This window comes from Dermacentor albipictus, chromosome 7 (genome assembly GCF_038994185.2).
Source record: "Dermacentor albipictus isolate Rhodes 1998 colony chromosome 7, USDA_Dalb.pri_finalv2, whole genome shotgun sequence".
Taxonomy (NCBI): Eukaryota; Metazoa; Arthropoda; class Arachnida; order Ixodida; family Ixodidae; genus Dermacentor; species Dermacentor albipictus.
Genome location: NC_091827.1, coordinates 82,043,085 through 82,056,899, shown reverse-complemented (window position 1 = coordinate 82,056,899; position 13,815 = coordinate 82,043,085). Strand labels below are relative to the sequence as shown.

General features: G+C 47.6%; 1 protein-coding gene across 3 annotated transcripts in view; it reads right to left on the bottom strand.

The window, feature by feature from the left end:
• The window catches only part of LOC135908774 (uncharacterized), a 94,102-nt gene extending 82,062 nt beyond the window's left edge, over nt 1-12,040 (bottom strand). For 2 of the 3 annotated variants that reach the window (XM_070522411.1, XM_070522410.1), the window contains exons 1-2: nt 11,943-12,040; nt 5,293-5,694 (exon numbers count right to left, since the gene is read on the bottom strand). The gene's annotated coding sequence lies outside the window, so the exon portion shown is untranslated. Of the gene's footprint in view, nt 1-5,292; nt 5,695-10,412; nt 10,495-11,942 lie in introns of all 3 variants that reach the window. The other variant, XM_070522412.1, reaches the window with a different exon arrangement.
• Between the last annotated feature and the right edge of the window lie 1,775 nt (nt 12,041-13,815).

Sequence of the window (13,815 nt, the reverse complement as noted above, 5' to 3'; positions counted from 1 at the left end):
CGTGAGAACGCCAGAGGGGACCAGACGGAGCGGACGTGCCTCACATCGGCTCCACCGAAACCCGATTCTGAGCAACCCCCAACATACTAAAGTTGCCACGCTGGTGAGCAAGACAATCACGGCACAAATGATATTCCTTGGGAAACCAATTCCGTAACGATCAGCGTGCTACCGCGGAAAAGAGGCAAAGCACGCAGCATCATAACAAACATTTACATCCCTCCCAAAAGCAAAGGTCTGGACCTACCCCAAATTTTATCGGACGCTAAGACCATAGCGGGCACCAAAGACCGGATGGTGATATTGGGCGAGTTCAACGCGCAAGATACAATGCGGGACTACGCGTCCACATCCCCTGAAGGAGCCCTACTTGAGCAATCGGTTGAGAACCTCGGCATGCAGACAGCAAACCACATAGACACACCCACACGCACAGGTAACAGCGTGAGCAGGGACGCAACACCCGATTGCGCGTACACACTAAATATCAAAGACGCAGAGGGGGCATCACTAAACGAAAACTTGGGGAGTGATCATGATCTGATTCGTATTTCACTCTCCACCTCCAAATTACGTAGAACAATCGGCACAACGAAATTAACCGACTGGTCAAAAGACAGGGAGCTCCAACGGAACCTCGACACAGCAAAGACTCCCGACAACATACAAGAATGGATAAAACTCATCCATTCAACATACAAGGACACCACCAAAACCATAGAGCGCTCGGCGGATGCCCCTGTGGTAGATTCCCACCTAGTAAACTTGTGGGACGAAAGACACAGATTATTTAGGCATTGAAAAAAGCAACGCCTCAACAAACAGCTACGTGCACGCATAACAGTTCTGGTGGAGGAAGCGCAACGACACGCTGACGAACTGGCGAAAAATGAGTGGGCTACGTTCTGCGGGTCCCTCTCGGGGACATTGGGAACGGCTGCACGTGGCGCATCCTTCGTGGAATGCTTGACCCGGATAGCACGCGCACGGAAAACAACAAACGACACCAAATCATCTCGGACAGTTTCCTAGGCACAGACGCGGAACTACTAGACAAACTGAAAGAACGATACATAGGACCGCCACTAAACACAGACGCCCCAAACGAGACGCGACCATACCTTGGAAAGGCGAATTCCAAATTAGATGTACCTTTCACCTATGCAAAAGTCTTTGAGGCAGCTCAAGCAGCCGCCAAAAGCTCGGTTCCTGGCACTGATGCCATCACGAACGCGATGCTTCGGGACCTGGACGCTAGAGTCCTGACTAAAATCACAGAACTGTTCAATGGCGAGAGCTGGCTCAAAGGCCAATTGCCCCTGGAATGGAAACACGCCAAAATTATTATGATCCCCAAACCTGAAAAGACCCCCTCAATAGACGCTTTGAGGCCCATTTCTCTCACGTCCTGCCTGGGTAAGCTGTACGAACGAGTAGTACAAATAAGACTGCAGCGGTACCTTGAACAAATAAGATGGTTTCCAAACACCATGATAGGGATCCGTACGGGGCTATCCTGTCAAGACGCATTCTCATTGATGAGAGAAGAAGTTATAGCTAACATCGCCCGCGGAGAAGAAAGACTAGTGCTCGCACAAGACCTCAAGGGAGCATTTGATAATGTTTCGCACGAAACAACATTGGAGGAACTCGAATTGACGGGATGCGGAGAACGAACGTACAACTACGTGCGGGCTCTTCTCGCCAACCGCATCACCACAATAGGAATCGGTCAGATCGCTTCCCAAAAGTTTAATAAGCTCAGTAGAGGAAAACCCAAAGGGGCAGTAATATCACCTTTGCTGCTCAATATAGCGATGTGTCGCCTGGCGCGACAGCTGGACCAAATTCCCGATTTGGGTTACACACTGTACGCGGACGACATAACGCTGTGGGCAGCAAGGGGCTCTCTGGGACACAAAGAACAAGTGCTACAGCAAGCAGCCGAGGAAGTAGACAAATTCTCGAGGAGCAGTGGCCGCAAACGTGCCCCCGAAAAATCGCAGATCATTCGGGTACACTCGAGGGGCTACATATCCAACGGACCTGTCAACAACGTTGTAGAAGGACACATGGTACAAGAAGTAAAGGTGATGCGGATCATGGGCTTCTGGCTCCAAAGTAGTGGGAGCGCATCCCACACCATCAAAACATTGAAAACTACCACAAATAACATTGCGCAAATAATCCGTTGCGTAACTTGTAGGAAAGTGGGCATGCAAGAGCACGACATGCTGAGGCTCGTCCAAGCACTAGTGATAAGCCGAGTCCCGTACGGCCTGCCTTACCACTTCCTTAGTCCCGAGGAGGAAAGGCAGTTCGACATCATAAGATCAACATACAAAGCGGTGCTCGGTCTACCCAAGGGGACGTCCACAGATCGCCTGCTAGCCTTAGGAGTACACAACACATTCGAAGAACTAAAACAAGCCCCACTAATCTCCCAGAGGGAACGCTTGAGCTACACTCACGCAGGACGGGCCCTACTGACAAGAGTACGATTTCTCCACACCCCCAATTTATCAGCGAACGCGTATTACCACTACCAACCTCAACACGAGCTCGAATAACAGTGGCCGCCATACCCAAAAACATTCACCCTAAATACAATAAAGCAAGGCGAAAAGCACGCGCACAAGATATTAGAACAATGTATGAAAATAATCCCACGTCCAACACAATATACATGGACGCAGCAGCGTATCTGAACGTACACTCGAACGCCAGTGATGCCCAAAAGAACATCAGGAGGTACGCAGTGGCAATCGTCGACACGAAAGCACAGCAACAATTTACGGCATCCGTCAACGCAGGTACTCCGGCGGCTGCCGAAACTTTCGCCGTGGCAATGGCCCTCGCTCACGCGGAACGCACGCAAAAGAGCATCACCATAATAACAGACTCTCAAGTAGCATGTCGCCATTTTCTCAGGGGCCACGTGACCAAAACATGCCACTCAATAATATCGACGAAATTCGCCCATCATCACCAGATCCTATGGTGTCCAGGTCATACAGGCCTTGACGGGAACGAACAGGCCGAATCGCTAGCCTGAGGTATTATTAACCGGGCTGACTCGACTGGGACGGTCCCAGGTCGCCACTGTAATGAACCCAATCCAACGAATGCCCGGGAGATTCTCGCTCATCAGCGTACAACCAGAAAAATATACCCTCCGCTTTACCCACAACTCAGTGAAGCGGAAGCCGTAAGCTGGCGCAAGATTCAGACTGGAGTATTCCCCCACCTTAAATTAGAGAATGCCATGTTCCCCACTCGATACAGGCCCGACTGCCCGTGGTGCGGAGGAATACCAACACTACAACACATTACTTGGGATTGTGAATCACACCCGTTTGATAAAACACACCACACAATAAAACAATTGGAGGCACAGCTAACCAGCTCAGACCTGGCATGACAACAGTCCTTCATACGACAGGTGAAGCGGGCGGCCGAGGCCAGCGGGGCCTTGGACTAAAGGGTCTCCGACCATTGCACGTAAATCGTTTGTCAATAAAAGTTTCTCTTTCCTCGACCCCCACTCCGTACAGAGTAGAGACAACCGTGGCGACTGTTACAGCGTTGGCCACGCGAATCGCGGACGCCGTAGTAGATGCCTTTGGCGGACGTGATAGCGAGGCGTTGCTGGCGCTTGGGCGTCTTCTGCGCGGTTTCGCTCTACTTTACTGGTGTTCACCCAGCTCCGCTTGTCGCATGGTGTTTGCAATAGCAGAGCCAAGCATAACTTTTTTTTTGCATTTCGTGCCTATCGAACTGCGGCCGCTGCGGTCGGCTTTGATTCCGCGCCGAGGGGCTTAGTACCGCAGCGCCATGGGTACTGTTCCAGCACGGCAGGTCGGATCGACATTTCGATGTCGACGCAAGCACATTCGAATTACTTGCCTTCGGGCACTTGGAGAACAAGTTGATGAGAGTCCCTTTGCGCAGTGGCAAGTTTTCCATTCCCATCGCCGGCATCGTTCCCAAGAGCTGATTCATGCGGCACGTGCGACACCGCTCATCCGTGCGACTAGGCGAGTGCCACTAGTCGCCGCCACGATGCTGGCATGATGAGGAGCATCATGCCAGCTTCATCTGTGTCCTTAAACACTTCTTTACAGACATTTAAAAAAAGAATAAGAGATTGGTTAGATAGGGAAGACATACACTTTAAAATTGAATGAATGCGTGTAATAAAATGAAAAATGTTTCTGCCATGAATTACATATTTTTTCTTTTCAGGATTCACATATTTCATTTATTATCTATCGTTGGCTTTTGTATTAACACAAATATGTTTGCATCCACGTATTGTTCCCGTTGTTTTATTACTTTTGGCACACAATTATGATGTTTCCTTTCTTTTTTTGCGCATGTTGTTGCTCTGTATTGCTCCATAATTTAGCTGACGTTTATCTCATGTATAACTGTACAATTTTAGCATACCATTCGCATCTCCAATACTTACTTGCACTTAGCCGTTGTTGCACATTGTACCCTATATTTGAAGAATCGAATCACCATGAACATTGCTACCATGAATTTTCACAGTAACCAACGCTGTTGTAACGCGCAAGACTGTGCATATGTGTGTGACCTGCTGTAAAACCTGTCGTTCGCGGGGGCTAAGACCTTTGTCAGGCTTTATGCCTTTAGTCTCAGTCTACCCTCGTTTGAATGAACGAAAAATAAAATTCTATTAAATTCAATTCAATCATCGTATGTTTGTCATTGACATCGTATGTTTGCCCCCAAAACCACAGCAGATCACACGACTTGCAACACATGGCGCTCAGGCCTTGCGATAGCCTTTGCAAATAGCCGCCCAGAATGTCCGTACTATTGCTATCTGAATAAAAAGCACTAGCTCTCCTCTTCTGTTTTTCATTGAGGGTAGGAGACGTTGCAGTGGTAGACCATATCCTATGTATAAACCAGTTTTTAATGACATAGTAAATGATCCACATGTTGATAGGTAATTGAAAGTATTTGTACTTGGTAGCACTTGATTTTAGTCAACAGAGTGAGGCATCAGGAACTGTGACGTTAGAGTGGGGCTCATTTTGCTGCTTACGTGCAACATGAAACTCTCTTCAAGTGTACAGGTTTAATACTTATTCTGCCACAAGCAATAAAACGGACACAGGTGTCATTGTTGTTAGGATAACTTTGCACTCTAGAATAAAGCCTTTAACCGAAAGAAAATTGGAGCAACTTATTGATTTTGAAAAGCTCGAATGCCAATACGTGCCTAACGCCAGAAATACAGTGCAATGTGTGGTATCGTACCTGTTGTGTACGAGGACCAAGGTGCCCACCTTCTTCATCACGTGTTTGACAGATTCTAGGAATGCCTTTGAAGATGAGAACTCCTGGCATCCAGCGAACAGAGCAGTGACATATCTCAGATTTCCCAGAGATGCACGGTGAGTTATGACGCTTTCTTGACTGAGGCTGAGGCGCCTTGAATCGGAGCTTAGTTCAGCCGCATTAGGAAGGAGCCGTTTATTCTTGCACGTTTCCTCGAGTTTCAAGATAATCAGGTCTTCACTGATGACAAGTTCATCATGGTCACCAAGCTCTTTTATCACTTTAACCATTAATTTATGCGGACCCATGTTGAGTCACAGCCCGAAGAATTCAGCGTCGTATATGTCGCTGATGATTTTATGCTGAAGCGCAGACAGAACACTGAAAAAAAAACGCGCAACGGCCATGTTGAGAGAAATAGCTCGGCTATCAAAGTACCGAGTGGCCGGTTGATCTAAAAATTATGAAAGAAAAAAGCAAACATTTCGCCTTTCACAAAGTTTACCTACGTAAATTCTATCGCAACTAATATGAAAGGGCGTTCACTAATCTGGACTAGAGACCAATCTCTTACCTCAAAACTCTCGGAAAAATGAGCCAAAGGTAATAGGGTATATATTCGCGTTATTTATAAATATTACGCCATTTAAACCACACTGTATATTACTGAAGATGCATAGAACAGGTAAAAGAAATGTTATTCGGTAACAAAGACTATCATGTAGAAACCAAATCTCCCTCAATGGGCTGATAAGGTTATTTGGAGAGCGACAGTCAACATCAGACTCTCGGTATCACATTTGCCTCGGCATCGTCTATCGACTGGATGCAGCTCAAGTCAGCTCAGCTCAGAAAGCTGAGCTGACACAAAGCAGAAATTCGTTAATTTTTCTCACCAAGATTATCAATTTTCATGAGCAGAGAACCATTCTCAGCCCCATTTTGTACGTGTTGCCAATATAATCCATAATCAAGGTAATAATATCGTTAAGGTAATGGAACTCCACGGGTAAGGCAAAAATATCTAACACATGTAAGGCATTTCCTTTATTGCATGGAAGCAAACAAACAAGTAATGGTGGCTCTGAAAAAAAAGCATGCAGGATTCTGTAATTTATCCTATCCCTTTCAAGTGACAGTAAAGGAAATAAAGAAAATGTTTATTTTTCGCGAATTTCCTTAAAAAATTCCGAACCTAAATTTATTCAACAGGAAGATGAAATACTTCACATAAACTTTTTTAGGAATGGTCTGTCGTTTCTAGGCAATAGCAGGCTTCACTACAACAACTAGTTTCGCCATAAGCCAACTACAGCTTAGTATGGGACTTGTACAGACAATTCTCGTGGGATGTCGGACAGAGTTCTACATTGCATTTACTACATTTTACATGTGTGACACCACTGCAGGAGAAATTTTTGCGACTGTCTTAATTCACTGGAAATTAGGCTTACTCTCAAAGCACGTGTATCCGGACCTTCTTGAAGGTTACATGTGTGTGCCCGAAAATCCCCGCTTTTTTAAATCAAGTGGGTTCTCTGAGCTTGAAATGAAGGCGGACTTCCTTCCTGATAGTTTTCTAACTGTATCTTGTTCTGCTGGCAGCATGACAAATGCCGATACCCTCGGACCAGTACATTCTTTCCACGCACTACCTCAAAATGAACCTCGCTCCATTTCTGTCATCATAAACAGTCACACTCCTGGCGTGGTGTTGTGTAATCGACACCGAGAAATGTTCAAAAATTATTGTCCCCAGCAACTTCTGAAAAAAAAAAACTCCCAAGGTAATACCAGGGGACTTGACTGTAGACACAGTGGCCCGACTTTCCATTCAGGCATATCTTGCCGTACGCTGTAATCTACCATCTTCTATGAAGCCGCATTTCTTGACGGCCGCATAACCCTTGCTTAATTAAGCATTTGTTACACCTGCCTCCACCGTGTTCATCGTAGCCACCAAGCCAAACTGTGACAAAAATTATCCCAATAACATGAATTTTCGGTGATATCATAATACACTTAAGAGCACTATCATAAAAATTATTTGCATATTGTTATCTCCGGAAAGCAGAGCGTGCGATTGTCGTGTAAACCATGTACCTAGCGCAACAGGACGAAAAAGGCGGAAAGGCACGAAGGAGACTAAGCGCCGACTTCCAACTGAACGTTATCTTCAGTTTTGAATACTCCCGAGGTTGTACCCTATGAATCCAAGTGCAATGACGCGCATATTTCCAAACGCAGCCTTCGGGGTACTGCTAGGAACTACTGGCGGTCATCGGCGGTGTAACTGCGTGGACGGAGTAGGTCGTCACAAATTCTAAATGGTGGGCTTGACGGCGCAACGCGCGAATGGTTGGTTGTGCCGATGGATCAGAGAGCAAGTCTATCAGTGAGACAATCCAGTGGTCCTTGGGCTGTTCGAAAGCGATGGTGCGAAGGTCGGTGGCAGCACGGGCAACTAGGATACGGAGCAGCGGGTATTGTCGTCGGGCAGGGGAGAGCGCGAGAGGGCGTCGACGTCAGATTGCTAGCGGCCGCTACGGTAGAGCACGCGAGTGCCGTAGTCCTGCGGGCGAAGTTGGCGACGGGCAAGGCAGCCTGAAAGGTCCTTCAGTGATGGCAACCAACAAAATGCGTGCTGGTCTATGATCACGTCAAATGGTTGGCCATACAGATATGGCCGGAACTTAGTAAGAGCCCATACGGTCGCCAAACATTCTCTTTCCGTCACGATGTAGTTACTCTCGGTGTTCTTAAGCGTGCGACTTGCATAAGCGGCAAGATATTAAGAAAACCCGTGTAGGTGCTGCGCATGTACTGCGCCAACGCCAACAATGCTGGCATCAGTGTGCACCTCTGTACGGGATGTCGGGTCGCTGTGATGCAAAATTGGAGGTGACGTCGGCCAACGGCGCAGGATTGCGAACGCCTCGTCGCACTCTGACGACGACGAAGTGAGTGTCGCGCTGCTTCCAAGGAGTTTCGTGAGGGGCGATATGATGGTGGCGGAGTTTCGGCTGAAGCGCCTAAATAGGAACACAAACCTACAACGCTGTGCACGTCTTTGATGGACGTAGGTTTATGAAATTAGGCAACGGCCCGAAGTTTGGCTGGATCGGGGAGAATTCCATCCTTGGAGACGATGTAACCTAGTATGGTAGGCTGCCGCACTGCTAATCGGCACATCTTTAAATTTAGTTGTAGACCGGCGTTTCTCAAGCACTTCAAATCACGCCTGAGACGTTGAAGGCACGTGGGGATGTCCGGAGCGTAAGCAATGAATTAGTCAAAGTAGCACAAGCATATACGCCGTTTCAAGCTGCACAGAACGGTATCCATCATGCGCTTAAATGTTGCTGGTGCATTACAAGGTCCAAATGGCATGATGTCAAATTCGCACATGCCGTCGATGCATGACAAAACTGTATTTGGTCGATCGTCGTCTGCCGTGGGTACGAAATGAATTCTGCTCCTTGTAGGCTGTCAATGGCGTCTTCAATTCGCGGTAGCGGTTAAAAGCTCTTGCTACTAATCTTGTTGAGGTGCCGAAGGTCCACACAGAACCTTACAGAACAGTATTTTTTCGCAACAGGGAAGACAAGTGATGCCATGGACTGTTCGAAGTCGAATCACTTCGCGTCGAAGCAAGTCATCGACATGCTCGTCAATTACGCGACGTTCTGCGGGAGACACCCGATAGGTGCATTGCCGCGGTGGCGGTTGGGACCCAGTGTCGATGCGATGTGGAACAGTGGACGTCCGGCCCTGGTAAGGTTGCGCGACGTCGAAAGAAGAACGAAATTATTCTAACAGGCACAGAAGCTGGGAGAGTTGGGCTGGCGTAAGGTTATTAGCAATAGAGGAACTCAATAGATCAAAGGGTGACGGAGCAGACGTAGAAATAGTACTGAGCGTACTGTATGTGGCGCAGTACGTGTCACCGGCACGTGCACAACTTGCGTGGCTTCAATGGCTTCCATGCTGCCAAGACATTCCCCTCGCAGAATATCACAGTGAATGGGGACGGGTTGCTAACAAAGATAGCGCTGGATCCCTCCGTGACTTCTAGTGTCGCAAAGGGTTGCAATAGGCCTTTCCAGGTGCTAAGGCAGTCGGATGGAGAAAGTAGTGCAGCGGTGTCGGAGAGGCTGTTGCAACAGACACAACCGTTGACGAGATAGCGGGCAATGTGAAGCCGTCTTTGACGAGTAGATTCTTCGAAGTCGGAGGACTGCGGGCGAGCGTCAAGTCTGACAACGAGGAGGGTTCTATTTCGGCGCGTGCGCAATAAATTACCACATTGTGGCTGAAGGGGAACTCCAAGCATCAGACGAGATCATGCGAGCATGAGGGAATGATGAATCTTCAAGGGGAGTATGGCAGCGCGATTCAAAGACGGGACAAGAGAAGACACAAGGGGACACACACAGCGCTAACTTCCAGCACTGTTTATTGTCGAAAACCAGGTCGTACTTATACACTCAGACAACATGAGTCACAGCCACGTGAACAGATTAACAATCAGAGCGGTACATTTTGTGATATGTTAGGCCATGCGCAAAAATTTCAGTTCTTTTTCAGAGAGAGCCAATGATGGTTTGCTGATACGTGTATCCCCTAGGGCATCAATCTGCTCGGCTTCTATTATAAGTCTAGTGAGTTCGCACTTGTTTCTACCGGTGATGGTAGAAACAAGATTCTGTGGCCATATACAGCAACTGCGCGTTGACTTCCACTCTACATACACGCAGACGCACCAACAAACAAATGCAGGGTCGATCGAAGCAGATTACGATGGCACGCACGCAGAAACAAGCGCGGTCAGGCACGGTCGCGCAGGCTGCGAAGGAACAAAACACTAGAGTTGACGTCACAACACCACGGTTTCCGTTCTCCGCTCGCATCGTCAGCGTCAGCAGCAGCGCGCTGCATTCGACGGGGGGCGGAGCTACAGCGCAATTTTAACCGACGATTACGTCGCTCCTAACTGAAAAAAGAACCCAAATTTTACCTACATGGTTTATAAGGTTCCCGCATGCGTATATGAGCGTCTTATTGAATTCGACAGACTCTTCAGCTTCCTTTTAACTTACCAGGAACTCCAGCGGAGCAGCCGCCCCGACAACACCAACGTGCCCACTTTCCTTCCTTGCGCACTTGTGTGGCTGCCAGTTCCTGTCAGTGCAGATCGTCTCTCTTCAGTTCTACTGCCAAAGAAGGCCCTTACAGCATCATCGAGCGCACATCTCCCGTGAATTACGTCATCGAACTAGTCATGCCGTCCTCGGACTTGCGCTACCGATATATTGTCCCTGTGCAGCGCCTAACAACGTAGTTACGACCCGCTCATCATGGTAAACTCTTAGGTCGCCCGGACGGCTCCTTTTAGTTCCCTGGACTAACTGCAGTGAAGACGGCGAACGCTGGCCAGTCATCATGCCCAGTGCTGGGCACACGCCGCTCGTGCTGGCTCTATTGCTGCTGCTTGACCACCGCGTTGGCCGTTCTCAGTCCACAGCCCATAGACCTCGCAGCATTCATATAGAACAGACCCCGATTGCCAACGCCGATCATGTGCCCCCCTGTCGCCAACTGCTCTACAGCCTCTCTATCCCCGGCCCTGCACAGCCATTTGCAGCAAGGAAACTAACTCACCACGTCAGATTTTAGCCATAAGATAAAACGGGACTTCGACTGTGACACAGCCAATGTTATCTATATGCTAGGATGTTAAGCGTGCAAACTACAGTACATTGGACAACAGAAGCAGCCTTTAGATTGCGTTTCTGCGTTCATCGATCGCATGCCGTGAGCTTTCCTAATGTTCCGCTAACCCAACATGTCACTATCCCGGGCCACTCTTTTGGCAACCTAATCACTAGCACTTTCAGATCGCACAACGAAAGAGAGGTTCGAGAATACTTTCTAATCCACAAGCTATTTATGTATATACATATATTTATATATATATATATATATATATATATATATATATATATATATATATATATATATATATATATATATATATATATATATATATATATAGCCCAGTGCGATAGTGATCACGTCAGCGTATGTATATATACCTGTGTTTTTCACGCAAATAAAGCTCATATGTAAGTCAGTGCTTGGTCTCCGTCATGCCTTTCCGTCCTTTGTCGGCTGTCGCGCTGGGCACATCGTGGATTACCACCCTGCCCCCGGTTTCACACCTTGTGGCCTAAAGCCTATGCTATCTGGATTGTCGGCACCTTTGGGGTGGTGTGAAAGATTTTTCACTGTGTTTCACCGCCTAGGAGCCCTTTTACTACTACTTTCTCATTTAAACACCCCGGGATGCGTATCTCGTAGTTTTGGTGCACTGTGGACTCCTGCGACTGCATGTTTCGCGTTTTATACAATAAAAGTTACCGAAGAGTAATAGCGAAACAGGCGTAGCACCAAAGGCGGTGCACGGTCAAGCAAGACCTAACGACTCATGTTGCCTGTGGGCAGCAAACATACAATGCATGTTTAGCGACACAAAATGAGGCTGCATGTTAAATTATTTCCGCCACAAGTGAGCTTACTATTTATTCTAGCGTCTTATCAAAAAGTTGAGAGAAGCAATTCACACTTACCTGTAGTGTGAGGCCGCTAGAACAGGCTCTTGTTGTAACGCTGCTTGTTGTTGTCGTCGTCGTCGTCGTCGCATTCGACTTATGGCCCGCACCCACGAGGAGGTATTGGCGATGGTTCGCAATGCAAACATCATAGTAACTCCTTGCTCCCCATACACTCATTGGTCAGTACTACTTGAATTTAAACTATAACATTTATACATTATTTTTTTGTTCTTGCGGAATATGGTCGTGTCAATTTTTGACGAAGCTGCTAAGTTACGGAAAAATGCATTCTAATATTATTAAAAAGCAAAAGGCGTTTCACATGACTGATATATTTATTTGTAACTTCATTATTCCACCGAACTGGGGTGCCCGTCTCTTGCCCTACACACATGTAGTGGGGGAGGACGAAGCAGTCCCTGCGCGTTGAGGACGGTGAGTCTTCACGGGAGCCTCCCTGTAGCAATGATGTACTGATGTTCCATCTGACACACTTGTTTTCGCGATCGGCCAAGTCACTTGCACCAACAGGGAAAATACCAATCAACGACAGATGAAGGTCCATAGGCTATAGGGGCTACTCTAAGTAGGTATTTATTTCAGAATAATATGTTGCGCTATCGAAAAGGAAATGGTCCAGTAATTCTACATCCCGACATGACGCAGAAAGGTTCGACGGTGCGAACACAAACCTACTCATGTACAGATTTATTTGGGCTATTGGACTTCATCGTAGGTTAATCGCAACTTCGCACTGCCGAGAGGGGCACAACTGCATATTCCAGGGAACCGCTACATGTCCGCGATCCGGTGCAGCGAGGAGGAAGTAATTTTTTCGACCTAGGACTTGTCTTCGGAATTTTGTCACCACCAGTAGAGTAAGATTGGATGTAAAAACACCTACTGGCCCGCCTAGCACCGTCTTAGCCAAACTGCCTGCCATCTGATTAAGCGCTATATATATATATATATATATATATATATATATATAGTGCGCAATATCCTGGTATCCACAGCAAAATTCGCAGTTCCGCCGGAAAGGCGAAGCAGCGATTGCAATAGCAAATTAGTAGATAGCTGCACGAAGTAAGAATAGTAGTTTTATCGGCCGTATAAACTTTTAAACATTCGCTTACGAACTGAATTAACAATCATAGTACATGTATGCGTAACTCAACGAGGACGTAGAAAGAAACAGACACACGGAGACAGCACTGTCGTTGTGTGGCTGCTTCATTCTGCGTCCTTGTTCAGTAACGCTTAGGCATTCTATCATGGATTGAAACCAACTAGCCTGTCAACGTGTTTTAACTAAATTAATCAGCACGGTGTCACGCCCGCACTGGTAAACATGAACACACATCGCTGATGACAGAGGAAACTGTCTGTGAAAAGGCTGGAGTAACGAATCGCGGCTGCAGCCGCGAACCAATTGACCTCCGCGCATATGCCGCTTCAACGCCTACAAAACGTCGAAAACACAGCACATACGAAGCTACGGGCAATAAGCACACTGTGCAAACATCGCAGATCGCTTTCAAGATGAGGCCCGCGTGGGCGTGCACTGTAGCCACGTCGCAGACCGCTTTCACCACACACGAGCGCCGGCAACGCGTCCCTACAGTGTCTGCCAAAAGAGTCTACTACGGCGTCCTTGATTCGCGTCGCCAACGCCGTAGGTGGCGCTGCGGTTGCCTCCACTCTATTTTTTACTCCACTTTGTAACAACGTTCATAGATACACTTCAGTTTCGCAGTTCCGTACGCGAGCCCACTTGCCGACGTGGCCGCAACGGCTGTCACTGGAACTATGGGCGCTGCAGTCGCGTCTTTCGTCACGCGCCACGCGTTCTCTGCTCCTGCTGCAATGCGTCGTTTGCATGAACCGG